Source organism: Erythrolamprus reginae, chromosome Z (genome assembly GCF_031021105.1).
Source record: "Erythrolamprus reginae isolate rEryReg1 chromosome Z, rEryReg1.hap1, whole genome shotgun sequence".
Lineage (NCBI taxonomy): Eukaryota > Metazoa > Chordata > Lepidosauria > Squamata > Dipsadidae > Erythrolamprus > Erythrolamprus reginae.
The window spans coordinates 108,166,868-108,184,348 of record NC_091963.1 but is presented as its reverse complement, the minus strand read 5'-3'; the positions used below and the strand labels follow the sequence as shown (position 1 = coordinate 108,184,348).

Sequence of the window (17,481 nt, the reverse complement as noted above, 5' to 3'; positions counted from 1 at the left end):
TACCCAAATATTGTAGCTGCAGGAGATGAGGACAAAAATTAAGAACAAATACAGTGGTACCTCTACTTAAGGACGCCTCTACTTTCGAGATAAGAACCGGGTGTTCAAGATTTTTTTGCCTCTTCTTAAGAACCATTTTCTACTTAAGAAGCCAAGCCCAGAAAAATTTCCCAGGAAATTTGAGAGCGGCACTAAGGCCCGGCCAGTTTCCTGCCATTCCCCCTTTAATCCTGGCCATCTCGGGCTTTTCTGGGCTTCCAGAGGAGCCTTTCAGTGGCGCTTAAGGAAGCTTTGACAGTCCAAAGAGAACAAAGCATTTTCCTTTCTCTGAGCACTTAGAGAGGAAATAAACCTTTGCCAGCACCCAGAGAAAAGAAACGCTCCCTTCGCTCTTGGCAGCCCAGAGCGAACGGGGCATTTTCCTTTCTCTGAGCACTTGGAGAGGGAATAAACCATTTTGCTGTAGTGATTCCCTCACACTGCCTCCCACAAACCCGGTGTGATGTTGCCTCCTGGAGGGGGGTCTGGGCACAGAAAGGCAAAAGGGGGTGCTTCGCCCCGGCCGAATCAACTTGGCTTCAGCCAAACCGAGGAGTCACCACAGTGAAGGAAGAGCTCCAGCTACAAAGCGAGTGAGTGAGAGAAGACGGGAGCCCTTCAGCATGGGAAGAGGAAGCAGGTAGCAGCAGCAGCAGCCGCCGCCTTTCAGTCAAAGGAACAGGAGGTTCCCCCTTCTCACCCACCTGGGTTTCTCTCTCTGGCGCAGTGTATAGGAGGCAGCCTTGCACCAGGTGAATAGGAGGCATGTGCTCCTCCTTGCCACCTAAGAGTCCCTCTCTTTTTTTAAGCCTTAAAGTTTTGGAATTTTTTTTAATTCACCTCACCTCACCTTCTTCCTTTGGCAGCGACTGTCCTCCTTCTTTTCTTCCTCCTCCTCCCACCCAAATCCCGAGCTTTTATTTCTTTCCTAATGGGTTTGCACGCATTATTTGCTTTTGCATTGATTCCTTTGGGAAAAATTGCTTCTACTTAAGAACTTTTCTTCTTAAGAACCTGGTCACGGAACGAATGAAGTTATTAAGTAGAGGTACCACTGTAGTTGCTAGGCCAGTGATGGCAAACCTTTGGCACGCGTACCACAGGTGTCACATGGAGTTACATCTGTGGGCACATGAGGTGTTGCCCTATGTCAGCTCCAGCATACACATGTGCACTGGCCAGCTGATTTTCGGCCTTCTTGTCAGCTGTTTTTGCTCTCCCCAAGCTTCCGGAAAGCCCCCTGAACCCTGGGTAGGGCGAAAAATAGCCCAACGGGCCTGCCAGAAGTGCAAAGGCTTTATGAGGCCTGTGCACATGTGCAGAGGGGGAACATGGGAGTTGTATGCATGTATGGGAGGGACAGTGTAGGGTTGTGCACATGCACAGGGGGGCGCTACATAGTGGGTGTGGGCACATGCATGTATGCAATCTCTCGCACACCCTTTTGGCACCTGAGCCAAGAAAGGTGTTAGGCCATTAGCATCTAAGCATGCCTACCTCTTGCTAGAAGCTTAAATGCAAGGTCAGCTCAATCTCACCCAGCACTAACCACAAGGCAATTAGAACATTTTTGTAAAGGGCTCCAGTCTGGTGCAAGTTTGTTTGTTTGTTTGTTTGTTTGTTTGTTTGTTTGTTTGTTTGTTTATTTATTTATTTATTTATTTATTTATTTATTTATTTATTTATTTGATTTGATTTGATTTGATTTGATTTGATTTGATTTGATTTTTATTCCGCCCTTCTCCTTAGACTCAGGGGCAGCTTATAACATGTTAGCAATAGCACTTTTTAACAGAGCCAGCCTATTGCCCCCACAATCCGGGTCCTCATTTTACCCACCTCGCAAGGATGGAAGACTGAGTAAACCTTGAGCCGGTGATGAGATCTGAACCGCTGACCTTCAGATCTACAGTCAGCTTCAGTGGCCTGCAGTACAGCACTGTACCTGCTGCGCCACCCCGGCTCATTGTTTCATTTCAAAGTTGTTTCATTTCTACACAAAGTTGGCTACCAAACTGCTTTCTGGAAGTGGCATCATGCAATCTGGTGGAGAAATGCAGGCCTGTACTTGTGGCAATCGAAAATTGCACTCAAAATCTATGTTCCCAGCCATGGCAACTTGAAAACATGTGAACTTCAAGTCCCCAGAATGCTGTCAATTCTGAGAGTTGAAGTACATCCATTAAAAGAGCAGGGCTGTCAAACTCCTGGCCCAGGGCTGGATGCGTTACACTCTGACCACAGCCACACCCATTTCAGCAAAGTGGGGGGAGTCCCGATATGTCACATGACAATGCTGGGATGACATGAGTTTGACATCCCCAATCTAGAGAAACTTCTTTGTGAAAGAGAATGGTCAATGCTTATTTGTCACACAAGTCTTATTAGAGCTTAATTTTTGGAATGCCTTTGGAATAACTCCAGGCCTTTAAACTAACTTGACCTTTCATTTTCCTTTCTTTTCTCAGAAAACTCTTATTATTTGCCAATAAGAGGCAGAAATGTGACAGATTACCACAGAGAGTAATAAATTGTAGATTACTGAGTTTCTCTATAGAGGGTGTAAAGTCTGTAAATATATATGTTTTAGGGGGAGCTATTGGAGATGCTAACAAGAACTACTGTGCCCACACAAAAATACAAACTACATTGGAGGAGGATGAAATTATAAAGTTGCTAGGACACTGTGTAGTTATCAGTAACCAATCCTTGTTTATTGGCACCTAAGTAACAATGAAATAAAAAAGAATAATCAAGGCGAAGGAGATAATTTTGTATCTGACAGCCTTTTTGGGGGTTGCCAGAGCCTTGCCATATTTATTGAAATAATAATAATAATAATTTTATAGCACCCTAAATACAACTTCTTTGTGGTATAAACCTGTACAGTACAATCCATAAAATGCCCAGAGACTGCTGTCCAGAAAAGTTTTATCAATAAGTAATTGTTTTTGGTATGCTCTAAGATTCCGTGTAGTTTCAATTTATTTTCACCAACAAATTTCCTGATTAGAAAGCTGTAATTATTCCCTTCCATGTTTTTAGACTTCAAGTCAGTTTGTATCCACAAAGAAAAGGAACTAAATCAAGCCATGAAATGCCAGAACTTTTATTTACAATGCTTTGGTTTTTGGCAATCCCACAGTCATTGCCCAAACTTGTAAAATTTGTTCCTCTTCCAAATGGTCTGAACATTTCCTCTACTTATCCAACACAAGCAAAGCAAATAGCAAGATTGTCAATAATTATATATTATCCCCAGTGATGGGTTCTAAATTCCATTACTACGGGTTCGTGCATGCCACTTTTGTGCATACACGGAAGCACCCAAGCTGGGTGGAAGGAGCTTCCCGCTGCCACGACTATCTGTTCATAGGACAGACCAGTAACAACTCACCACTGATTATCCCCAAGAAAATGTTTCAATTATATAATTTCCACCAAACCCTTATTATATATCCACCTTTTGCAGAACTAGCAGTAAGCTTGATTACATTTTGAAATTACACCCATTATCCTTTCCCAAAGTCCATTAAAAACCAATAGTATGGATGACCCAAATTTACAGTGCAATCCTGTGCATTACTATTCAAAAGTAAATGAAAATGCATTAGTTTTGTATGCATATGGTCCCGGAGCTCATTTGTTTTTCAATTAACATCACAAGTCCTTAGATTGGCTGAACTTATGAATTTTTTGGAAAGGAAGGAAGGAAGGGGGGAGAGGGGAGGCAGGGAAAGAAAGAAAGAAAGAGAAAGAAAGAAAGAAAGAAAGAAAGAAAGAAAGAAAGAAAGAAAGAAATGTAACTTATTGCTTGGCTATTTTCCACCATATATATAAATTTTATTTACGGTCAAAGACCATCAATATAATATTAATAATAATTAAAAGGAAAAAGGACAGGAAACCAGACTTTTGGCTGAGCAATCAAGATTGACCCATTGTAACTAGAGATGTACATATCTTGCTATGAAGGCACATATTTTCCAATCAGCAGAGGACTTGGTAACTTTTCAACTAATTTCTTCCTCCAAATATATTCTATAGATGTTGTAAAGGCTAGATTTGTATTTGGGAAAGGGGAGAATAATTATTTCGTTGCAACAACCCCTCTTTTCAGATGAATGATAATTATTTTCAAATGTATTTATTTATTAACAGATTTATAGGGCTACTCAACTCAAATAAAGTTACTCTGGCTGTTGGGACAACTCAGCATGATCAGTTCAACGCAATCAGTTCACTGCCACCAGCTCACCACTCCTGAGCCGTCTCTGCTAACTCAACACCAAATCATCGCAGGACAAGTCAACATGGCCAGTTCGCTGTTGGGACAACCTGCTGCAGGGAGCCAGAGAGAAAGCCAATTGGGCAAGCGACTGACCAGCTGGGCAAAGTGCAAAGCAGCAGCAGTGGCCAAAGACTTCCCACAGGAGGGAGAACTAGGCGGGCAAGCAAGCGATTAGGTGGGCAGAGTACAGAACAGGGACTTCCCAATTTCACACTCGCCTGTTGCAGTATTGCATGAATGTTAGAATAGGATTATATCATAATTATATATATCTGGACTTCTAGCATAAAAATGCTCTGCTTACCCTGATTCTATTATAAGCCAGGATAGGACGGTACTAATTTGCCTAGTCTGTATTCTGGTGAATTACAACAGGGAAACAAAAGGGCTCAATAAACATCTCACTGATAAACAAGTTTACATCACTCCAGACAGGACGTTATACGATCAAAGGGGGAGATTTACATTGCCTGAAGCAAACACAGAACCAGAGGGTGATTAAGGAGATTAGTTGTGATAAGGCAGAAGGCTTCAGAGAAATTAGGTATGAGAAACATTTGCTCTGAGGAAGTGTTTCTAGGAAATTGGTTTGTGATATCTGGGGGAAAGGAATAACTCAAAGATATGTCATGTTTGAAGTTATGTTATTGGATGTTTCTGTATCACTTGACATGTACGTGTAATTATCCCCATTTTGCTTATGCTCCCAAATAAAAAGAGGTACATGGCTCCATACTGTGTCACTTCACCCAGAGAGAGAATGTGTCCAAGTCTTCTTTCTAGGATTTGCGTTCATGAGTGATCCCACACGGCTGGGTTGCTCTTAGTCCCTTTGAAGACATTGTCTACATCAAGGACTTTGACAGCATCCATACTCGCCATCAATGTCAACCCACCAAGCTTCAGGCCATTTGGAATTTGGGCTACTTAGCAGAGGCAGCACTGTTCAGGCCACTTGGCAGTGGGTAGGGAAGTAGAGGAGAGTGGGCGCATCTCATTGCTGCCACCACCACGCCACACTCCGGGAGCATTATGGGAGATTGGCATGAAGGCAGCAGTGCTGATGGTGTGTGGAGAGAATGGGAAGCCCCTGACCACCATCACCACCAATCTGTGCTTGCTCATCTGCTCACTCACCCACCTGTTTTTCCTTCCAACAGTCTACGACGAGCTACCTGAGTGAAGAATTAGCCGTATTGAGTTGTCTTACAATGACTTGGCAAGTTGGCAGTAGTGGGCTTGCAGTGGTGACCTGGCCATGCCAAGCTGTCCTAGACCCTTCCAAAGACCACCAAACAATTTCCAGACACCCCAAATCAACTCTTAACCTCCTACACCACACCCAAAACCTATGGGAACTTCCAGGTAACGAAACCCTACCAGTTGTACCCACTCCCTTTCTTTATACAAAGATGACACATATTAAGTTTATGCCCAGGAAAAAAAAAGAATCTAGGTTAAAGATGGTAGAGAGTTAGAGTGAAGGTTGCCCTTACTGCAGCATTACTGTGACAGAAAGGTTGTATGGTATGTTCATAAAATAATATACTAATTCATTTCCTTATTAGTAGTTAACTCAGAATCCTCAAAGAATGATGTAATATAAAGGCTAAATAAACTCTGAACCAGGAAATGCCTGATCAAGACTGCAGTGCTGACACAAATGTTAAGCAAATTATTCTTATCTCTGACCCTAATTTGCAAGATAGATAGAGAAGCTCTTGCCTATTCTGATAAATGTTGATATATATTATTAAGGTAGTAGCAGGAAATATGTGTTTTTGAAAAAGATTGTTGCCACTGGTTTGGCATCAAATTGTCCTTCCTTCTTTCAAGGCCATTCTCTTGTTTTTTTACCTTTCAACCACTCAAAAAAGGAATCCTTGGCTTATAAGCATGCTTCAAAATATAGTCCTTGACCTCTAGCCATCTCAAGGACCTTGGCAACAGGTGGTGTAGGAATAGCATAAATCAGTCAAAGGTTTTATTCAGAGTCAAAGATTAGCAATAGAAATAAATTGAATTGAATGAAGATAATTGGGAAGTTAAATTTGATGTTAATCATTGCTTATTTTAGTTGCTACAAAAATAACTTTGGCTACACTGTATGCAGTTAGTCCTCGATTTACGACCATAAATGAGCCGAACATTTCTGTTAAGCAAGAAGTTAGTCCTCGATTTACGACCATAATTGAGCCGAACATTTCTGTTAAGCAAGAAGTTAGTCCTCGATTTACGACCATAATTGAGCCGAACATTTCTGTGAAGCAAGAAGTTAATCCTCGATTTACGACCATAATTGAGCCGAACATTTCTGCTAAGCAAGAAGTTAGTCCTCGATTTACGACCATAATTGAGCCGAACATTTCTGTTAAGAAGTTGTTAAGTGAGTTTTGCTCCATTTTATGACCTTTCTTGTCGCAGTTGTTGTTAAGTGAATCACTGCAGTTGTTAAGTTAGTAACACAGTTGTTAAGTGAATCTGTCTTCCCTTTGACTTTGGTTATCAGAAGGTTGCAAAAGGTGATCACAAGACCCTGGGACGCTGCAACAGTCATAAATACAGGGGGTGGACAAAAATATGGAAACACTTGACTTTTTGCCATCATAATGTTTCAACATGTTCAAATCAATCAAAACTTGACATATTTTAATGTTGTTTTTTATTCTGTTATTTGATATGTTTTTTAAACTACCTTTTTTTTGGTACAGAAATTTAAGTAAATTGGTTATAACCTTCTAGAAATGGCAGACCTCTCAGACTTTTAAAGAGGCCAAATTGTTGGTGCTCGAATGGCAGGCGCTAGTGTAACAGAAAGTGCCCAAATGTTTAGTGTTTCAAAAGGTAATGTCTCAAAAGTAATGCCTGCTTTTGAAAGAGAAGAGAAAACGTCCTCAGCCAAGCACAGGTCTGGTTGAAAGTCGAAGTTGTCTGAGAGAGACTGTCGGACTCTGAAGCGAATTGTTAGAGCGGATCAAAAGACCACAGCTCCTAAAATCACTGCAGTGCTCAATAGACACGTACAGAACCCAGTTTCTACAAAAACTGTTCGAAGGGAGCTTCACAAATCTGGATTTCATGGAAGAGCTACAATTAGAAAACCTTTGCTCTCAAAGACAAATGTTTCAAAACATTTAGAGTGGTGTAGAAACCACACCAGAAATGGTCCCTCGAGCAGTGGCAAAATGTGATTTTCTCTGACGAATTATCGTTTATCCTTTCTCCGACCTCTGGTCATGTTTATATTTGGAGACAGCCAAAAGAATCATTTCATCCAGACCGCCTTCTCCCGACCGTCAAACATGGCGGGGGTTCAGTGATAATCTGGGGTGCTATTTCTTGGAAATCTGCCGGGCCAATGATTTCCCTTCACGGAAGAATTAACAGCATCACTATTTAGGAATTTTGGCTGACCAAATTCATCCTATGGTTCAAGAACTGTTTCCAGAGGGGGATGCCATCTTTCAAGATGATAATGCACCAATCCATAGAGAAAGAATTGTTAAAGAATGGCACAAGGAACATGCTAATGAAGTTCAGCATCTCATCTGGCCACCACAATCACCAGACCTAAACATTATTGAGCATTTATGGTCGATTTTAGAGATTCAAGTAAGAAGTCGATTTCCACCACCATTGTCTCTAAAAGAACTGGAGGGTGCTTTAACTGAAGAATGGGCTAAAATTCCTTTGGAAACAATTCACAATTTGTATGAATCAATACCTCGGAGAATTGAGGCTATATTTGCTGCAAGAGGTGGACCAACACCATATTAAAAGATATTTTGATGATTTTTCAATGTGTTTCCATTTTTCTGTCCACCCCCTGTACATGCCAGTTGCCAAGCGTCTGAATTTTGATGCTGCAATGGCAGTAAGTATGAAAAACAATCCCAAGTCCCTTTTTCTAGCTGTTGTAACTTTGGTCACTAAATGGATGGGTGTAAGTTGAGGACTACCTGTAGCAAAAGAAAAGCATTGAAACGTACCTTGTATCACTTCTAAGGTGTTTTTCTTCTTCTACGGGCCAACTTGAGCTACATAAAAATATTTGATCCAGTGGGGATTTTTTAAAGTTCCATAAACCTTTAATGCTGAAAAGGTACCTATGTAACCTCTTTTGAAGTAAAAAAACCCCTTTTGATAGGCTGCCGATGCCCTGTGCGAGGTCTATTCATTATAAGATTTCCAGGATCCCCTATCATGAAATATTAATTTTAGATATTTAGCCTCTGTTTTAGATATTTGGCCTCTATGGGACTACCAAAGAGAGGAAGGGGTCTGGCTGTTTTCCAAAGCACCAGAGGGCCAGACAAGGAATAATAGATGGAAACTAACCAAGGAGAGATTGAACCTGGATATAAAATAGAACTTTTAATGTGAGAGCAATCAACCATTGGAACAGTTTGTCGGCAGAGGTTATGAGAGCTCCAACACTTGAGACCTTTAAAGGGAGATTGGACTGCCATTGTCCAAAATGGTGTGGACTCCTGCTTGAGTTTGACGGGGCCTGCAAGGTCCATTCCAACTCTAATCTAATCTAATCTAAAGGAGTGTACCTATCCTGATGATCCTTTACTTATGTAGGTTAATTTTGCTTTATGGCAAAAACCATGCAATAGGATTTCTGATAATGTATTTCTAGCCTGTTTTTAATATGGAAATATACAATTCAGGTGGTCCTTGATTTACAACCACCACTGAGCCCAAAATTTCTATTGCTAAGCAATAGAAATTAAGCAAATTGTGTCTCCTTTTATTATCTTTCTACCATGTTTTTTAAGCAAATGACTACAGATGTTAAGTCAGTCATGTGATCATTAATAAATCCAGCTTCCCCCATTGTCTTTACTTGTTAGAAGCTCCCTAGGAAAGTTGCAAATAACAACCTTATTGACGATCTTCACTCAGTTAAGGACCATGGAGTGCTCATCTCTAGTGATCTAAATGCCAGAGTCCAGTGCAACAGCATTGCCAAAAAGGCATTAAGAGTGGTTAACCTAATCTTGCTTAGTTTCTTCTCTGGTAATATTGTACCTTTTAACCAGAGCATACAAAATATTTGCTAGGCCAATTCTTGAATGCAGCTCATCTGTCTGGAACCCATATTACATATAGGACATTAGTATAATTGAGAATGTCCAGAGATATTTCACAGGAATAGTCCTCCACTTCTCTGTTCCCAATAGAATACCTTATGCCACCAGACTTGAAATGTTGGGCTTAGACAATTTAGAAATATGCCGCCCTTGGCTGAATAAAAGAACATCTATGTAACAGAATATATTATATTAGATGGCATAAAATTATGTAAATTCTGTAAATAGTAGTAACATATATAGTATATATATCTTCTGTTTCTTTAACTTTTTCGATTCTCATTTCCTTTTTTGGGGGGACTTCTGAGAAGAATGGAGCAGTTCTGGCTCCTATTTTTATGTTGTGTGTTTTTGTTTGTGTCTTTGTTTTGTCTTGAAATAAAAAATTTAATTAAATTTTTTTAAAAAAAGAAGTATGCCGCCTTCGATCTGACCACAAAATTATCTGCTACAATGTCCCACCCGTCAATAACTACTTCAGCTTCAACCACAACAATACACAAACTCACAATAGATACAAACTTAAACATAAATCACTTCAAACTCAATTGTAGAAAATATGACTTCAGCAACATAATGGTCAATGCCTGGAATGTACTACCTGACTCTGTAGTTTCTTCCCAAGGCACTTTTTTCAGTGCTTTTGTAACTTTGAACTGTTATTAAATGAATGGTTATAAGTTGAGGGTTACCTATAGTTCTATAGGCATATTTAAGGCCAAGAAGTATACAAGAAATAACTGTAGCATCGTCTGCATATAGCAATGTTTCTCAAATGGTAGGGTGGGCCTCCCTGGGGGGCACGGAACGATGCCAGGGTGCACTTGACCCTGGGAAACACATTGCACCCCAATCATGCTGATAAGCCACTTCAGTTTTTTCAGGGAAAACATGCTGAATATTGTAAACAATTGTCACGGCGGAGAGTTTAGGGGGCGCAAAATATTTACTTCTTCCGTGGGGGGGGGGAACAGAAAATAATTGAGAAACACTGGCATAAAGCAATGTGGGGACTTTGCAACCCATAATATTAGACACATGAAAATATGGGGTAACCAGGAATTCAATCATAGTTTCATAATTCAACCTTCAACATCTTGAATCTCCAATGACCTACGCTAGGGTCCTCTTTGTGGACTTCAGTTCAGCATTCAATACCATCGTACTGGACATTCTCTTAACCAAACTAAATCAGCTAGCGGTACCTGAACACACTTGTAAGTGGATCACAAGCTTCCTAACAGACAGGAAGCAGCAGGTGAAGCTAGGAAAAATCACATCAGATACATGTACAATTAGCACAGGTGCCCCCCAAGGCTGTGTACTCTCACCACCTCTCTTCTCTCTATACACTAATGACTGCATCTCAAACGATCCATCTGTTAAACTACTGAAGTTTGCAGATGATACAACAATGATCGGACTCATTCGAGACAATGATGAATCCGCATACAGATGGGAAGTTGAACAACTATCCTTGTGGTGTGACCAGAACAATCTAGAACTGAACACACTCAAAACCGTAGAAATGGTGGTAGACTTTAAGAGAAACCCTTCCACCCTTCCACCTCTCACAATACTAGACAACACAGTATCAACAGTAGAGACCTTCAAATTTCTAGGTTCTATCATATCTCAAGACCTAAAATGGTCACCTAATATCAAAAACATCATCAAAAAAGCACAACAAAGAATGTTCTTTCTGCGCCAGCTCAGGAAACTCAAACTGCCCAAGGAGCTGCTGATATAGTTCTACAGAGGAATCATTGAGTCTGTCATCTGCACCTCTATAACTGTCTGGTTTGGTGCTGCAACCCAACAGGACCGACACAGACTTCAGAGGATAATCAGAACTGCAGAAAAAACAATTGCTGCCAACCTGCCTTCCATTGAGGACCTGCATACTGCACAAGTCAAAAAGAGGGCGGGGAAAATATTTACTGACCCCTCACATCCTGGACACAACTTGTTTCAACTCCTACCCTCAAAACGTCGCTACAGAGCACTGCACACCAAGACAACTAGACACAAGAACAGTTTTTTCCCCAAACGCCATCACTCTACTAAACAAATAATTCCCTCAACACTGTCAGACTTTCTACTAAATCTGCACTTCTATTCTACTAGTTTTTATCATCATTCCTTTCACCCATTTCCTCCCATGTTGACTGTATGACTGTAACTTGTTGCTTATATCCTAAGATTTTTTATTAATATTGCTTCTTCATTGCTTATTTGACCCCTATGACAATCATTAAGTGTCGTACCACATGATTCTTGACAAATGTATATTTTATTTTATGTACGCTGAGGGCATATGCACCAAGACAAATTCCTTGTGTGTCCAATCACACGGCCAATAAAAATTCTATTCTATTCTATTCTATTCTATTCTAAAAGATAAATGAAGTGAAGGCCAAATGCATTCCCTCTCACGCAGAAGTCTAATTTACAGTATCTCAAAGAGGTCATTGCCCTGCTTAAGATGGTCTCCCATTCTCTGGATAATTGTGTTTCATTTTCAACTACTGAATTATTATTATTGGAAAGAATGCATTATTTTATATCCTGCAAAGTTGAACAAGAAGTTGCCCTTTTTCTGTTAGACCTTTTCTGAAACATCTGAAAGATGCTATCATAGCTTCCCCCCACCACCTCATTTTCTTTTTAAGGCTTAATATTCCAATTACTTTAATCTTTTGTAGGTCTTTGTTCAAGTCTGCTGGTCATATACACTGTTTTCCTCTGGATCTGCTTCTGTTGGTCTGAACCTAAAAAAAGTGGCACCCAGAATTAAGCACAATTTTTAGAGTCTGACCAAAGCAGAATAAAGTGGAACAACTGTGTCCCATAATGGCTGCCTTACCAGATACATTAGCCAGGCAACAAGACCAGATTAGCTAATCTATTTTATGATAAAGACGACATTAATAGAATCTTGCAAGCCTGAAAGTCCAATTGACCTGCTGTCCCCTTTATAGAATGCGAAACTAGGGAGAGTCCCTTCTGAACCTCTTCCCTTGACTGCTATGCAGCTGCAGGCTATGGCCGTCTCTTGTTGGCATAGCTCCGTGATGGCAAACCTATGGAGCGCATGCCAGAGATGGCAAACAGAGCCCTCTCCGTGGGCATGCGCACTGTCGCCGGCTGGTCTTCTGGTTTCTGGTGCCTCCATGCATACCACCCAGCTGGTCTTCACACGTGCCGGAGCTCCAGAAATATGAAGACCAGCTAGCCAGCGTGCATTTGTGCACCAGAAATTGGAATACCATTTGGCGATGGCCTGCATGCGCACCAGCCACCTGGTTCTCTGATTTTGAGGCTCTAGCACACGCATTCCAGTTTTGGCACTTAGTGCCAAAAAGGTTCATTGTCATTGACATAGCTGTTGTTTGACATTTCCTAGGCAGCATCTTTGGGCCCAGTTTCCCATGTCATTCCCAGATACCGTTAACCATATTTAATACATTATATTTATATTGATGCAACCTATTCAACTTTTTGAAGTTGTTTTACAATGCTGGCTAATATTCCATTTCCAATCAATTTGTATGCTAAGGTGTCTTTCAAATGTACAATTATCAAGCTATTCCATATTTGTATATTTTATTTTATTTTTATTTTATTTTTATTCTTTCAATTTTTATGCCGCCCTTCTCCTTAGACTCAGGGCAGATAAAACATGTTAGCAACGGCATTTTTTAACAGAGCCAGCATATTGCCCCCACAATTTCATTTCTGTGCCTTCACTGAAAAACTATGTGTCTATTGAAATTTTATTTGTTATAAAAATCCTAGGATTCAACCCTAAATATTGTTATCTGAAATGTCACTCTAGTTTGGAGATAATAGGTAATAAACACTCGGGACTATATTATCTAGCTTATTATATATGTACATTGTCATATATATTGTCATTACATTTAGCCCATAAAATTAGCTTACAAATAAAAAAACTATGGGGCACTTTGTTGTGTATTGCTGAAATTGAGATATATAGCAATTACCGTATTTTTCGGTGTATAACACGCACCTTTTTACTTCAAAAAAGTGTGTCAAAAACTGAGTGCGTCTTACACACCGAATGTTGCTGAGGTCACCCACCAGCCCTCAGCGGAAGACCGGCAGCTCAGCCCTGGAGATGCCCCTGAAGGCAGGAGATTGGAGTGGGGACTGATGGAGCTAAGCCCCCTCCTGCTGGACGATCAGGGCTGCACTGCGGGCCCCCTCCACTAGCTGGATGCACCAAAGGGATGCCCTACCCGCTTCTCCACAGCTGTGTGCAGGGAATCCTTGCGAGGGGCTCCCGGAGGCTCTGCTCTACACCCAGCAGCAAAGCGTCACATTCCAGGCAGCTGCATGGGGCCTCCAGGTGGCAGGGACAAGGCGGGCGCGCCGCTGAGTTAGCCAGTCCTGCTGGAGACAGCGGCGGCGGAAGAGGAGGCGGCAACTGCTCAGCGCAGGTGTCAAACTCATCATATCACATTGCTGTCACATGACTTTTCAGGACATTTTTCCCATTTGTGGACCTGGAATGGGTGTGGCCTGCGTGACACATCCAGTCCCCGGAGAGCCAGTTTGACACCCCTGCTAGAGCTTCTTGGGAAGAAGAATCTTGCGAGTTTAATGAAAGCCACCTTCTCTTTTGCTGGATTACAGCTCCCAGCAAGATTTCCCAAGAAGAAGAAATCACTACCATACTCCATTGTTCTATGGTGCAGACAGATATTCATTATTTAGGAGATATAAGCTGAACTTAGTCTTCAGGTAACACAGTGTTTCGCAAAGTGTGGTACAGGAAGAGTTTGGTGGGGGTACACGTTCAGAAAAAGTTCTGAAATACATCTTGCCTTTTCCAACTTCATATTTATGTGAAGTTGCTTTTTCAGCATTTGTAGACATTAAATTTTTAAAAAGGAACAGACTATTGGATGTGGGACTGCATCTCAGATTAAAATTAACAACCAGGGAACCAAATTACAACGATCTTTTCATCTCAGCACAAACAATTTCATCCTTCTCATTGATCCAAATAAATGTTATTTATAATATAACTTTTATTATGAATAATTTATTTTTCGTTTATTATTATTTTGTGTACGCACCAAAAAAGGAAAAAATAAATATATCTTGATTGTTATTAAAACACATCCAATTTTTTTTTTGACGAGGGGTACTAAGCGTTACGAAAATTATAGAAGTTACTAATCTAAGAGAGAAAAACTAAACTGCTCTTAAGAAGAAATATTACCATTCCAAGGCACTATTATACCATGGAAAAATATAGAGGATATAAAAGCAATCACATAGAAATGGATACATTAATAGATAAATTAACAAGATATATGTGTAATAATTAACAAGATATATGTGTAATAATAAACAAGAGGAATATATATATATGTAGATTGTTCTGAGTTCGGGTTTTGCCCTGTGTAATATTTTGCATGTTTATGCGACGTTTCGGCGAAATCACATTCACCATCATCAGGCTGAAGTTTTAAGCTTCGTGCTGTTGTAAAAATTTTTACAACAGCACGAAAACAAATATATATATATATATATATATATATATATATATATATATATATATATATTTGTTTTCGTAAATTTTCATGGGTATATGTATGTAGATTGTTCTGAGTTTACACAGGGCAAAACCCGAACTCAGAACAATCTACATATATATATATATATATATATATATATATATATATATATATATATATATATTTGTTTTCGTAAATTTTCACGGGTATATGTATGTAGATTGTTCTGAGTTCAGGTTTTGCCCTGTGTAATATTTTGCATGTCTATGCGACATTTCGGCGAAATCACATTCACCATCATCAGGCTGAAGTTCCAATCTTTGTGTTGTTGTAAAATGTAATGTTAGCAACTGTCATTTCTTCCTAGTATATAGTGTGGGGGTGGAGATTTGTTTTGAATGTAGCAAATAGATTGGGTGATTATGTTTCAGTGATTACACCAACCAATCAGATCACTGAAACATAATCACCCAATCTATTTGCTACATTCAAAACAAATCTCCACCCCCACACTATATACTAGGAAGAAATGACAGTTGCTAACATTCCATTTTACAACAACACAAAGATTGGAACTTCAGCCTGATGATGGTGAATGTGATTTCGCCGAAACGTCGCATAGACATGCAAAATATTACACAGGGCAAAACCCGAACTCAGAACAATCTACATACATATACCCGTGAAAATTTACGAAAACAATATATATATATATATATATATATATATATATATATATATATATATATATATATATATAGTTATAAATGAATAAGCTGCAAAAACAATTAGCCTGCAATTTAGCAGGTGTAAATACTAAGCTCTGATACCAAAACAACCCATGTATAAAGCACAATGCTTTATTTTGTCTTGAGTATATATATGTATGTTGTTATCCCCCTTGTCCTTTCATTCTTTCTCTCTTTCTTCCTTTTTTCTATGGATTTCTATGCATAAATAATTATGTAATTTTATGCACTTTGTAAATGTTGGATTGTTGGATTGTGCAGACCCCTTTTTTAATGTAAATAACTAATAAAGTATTTTTCAAAAAAAAAAGAAAAGAAAGAAAATTATAGAAGGATTACATGTATGTCAAAAGTTTGGGAAACACTGAGGTAGTAGAATAATACTCACCAGTGAGAGTGGAGGCATCACACCAATCCTGGAACTGGCTGGAGGATGGGTGAGATGTAACTGGCTCTTTCTTGAGAAGAAGGGGAGGATGGCTGGCGTTAGAGAGGCTCCTGCCTTCTTCGGCCTCCTCTGGCTCTGCTGCATCCAGTTTGGCAGGTGTCACACAGACAATGCAGCTATCATGCAGACAATATAGCACTGCAGCACCTTGAATGAAGCAAAAACTATCAGAAGACAGAAGAGGAACTAAATAATTTTGCTTTAAACAAACGAACAAAAAACTCTAAAACTTAAAAGTGTTATGCTCTATGCTACTTGTCCAACATAATAATAATAATAATAATAATAATAATAATTATTATTATTATTATTATTATTTATTAGATTTGTATGTCGCCCCTCTCCGAAGACTCGGGGCGGCTCACAACAATAATAAAAACAATGTTACAGTGGAACAAATCTAATATTAAAAGAGAAAAAACATATAAAAACCCATCATTTAAAACCAAACAACACATACATACCAAACATAAAATATAAAAGCCTGGGGGAGGTGTCTCAGTTCTCCCATGCCTGGCGATATAGGTGGGTCTTGAGTAATTTACGAAAGACAAAGAGGGTGGGGGCAGTTCTAATCTCCGGGGGGAGTTGATTCCAGAGGGCTGGGGCCGCCACAGAGAAGGCTCTTCCCCTGGGGCCCGCCAAACGACATTGTTTAGTCGACGGGACCCAGAGAAGGCCAACTTTGTGGGACCTTATCGGTCACTGGGATTTGTGCGGTAGCAGGCAGTTCTGGAGGTACTCTGGTCCAATGCCATGTAGGGCTTTAAAGGTCATAACCAATACTTTGAATTGTGACCGGAAACTGATCGGCAACCAATGCAGGCCACGGAATGTTGTAGAAACATGGGCGAATCTGGGAAGCCCCACGATGGCTCTCGCGGACGCATTCTGCACGATCTGAAGTTTCCGAACACTTTTCAAAGGTAGCCCCTTGTAGAGAGCGTTGCAGTAATCGAATTTTGAGGTTCACATTGAATAAAGCAGCTGTCTGAGAGGTCAGATCTTAAATGAAAAAGCAGTGAGGAATTATTTGAAATTAGCATATTTTTCATTTTGGAATTGGAGGGGGGGTGGAATCTTATGGGATTCTCTCTACAAATGCCAAGATTAATCATTGGTTTTATTCAGGCAGTCAGACAATTTTGCAACCACAGTTGAGCCCAAACTTTCTGTTGTTAAGTGAGATAGTTGTTATGTGAATTTTCCCCTATTTTACAATACTTCTTGCCACAGTGGTTAAGTAAATCATTGTAGTTGTTGAGATAATAACATGGCTGTTAAGTAAATGTGGCTTCTCTATTGC

At 40.0% G+C, this 17,481-nt stretch overlaps 1 protein-coding gene across 1 annotated transcript in view; it reads right to left on the bottom strand.

The window, feature by feature from the left end:
• HAP1 (huntingtin associated protein 1) overlaps nt 1-17,481 on the bottom strand; it is a 105,385-nt gene that overhangs the window by 72,241 nt on the left and 15,663 nt on the right. The window contains exon 2 of the mRNA XM_070729898.1: nt 16,116-16,322. The gene's annotated coding sequence lies outside the window, so the exon portion shown is untranslated. The remainder of the gene's footprint in view (nt 1-16,115; nt 16,323-17,481) is intronic.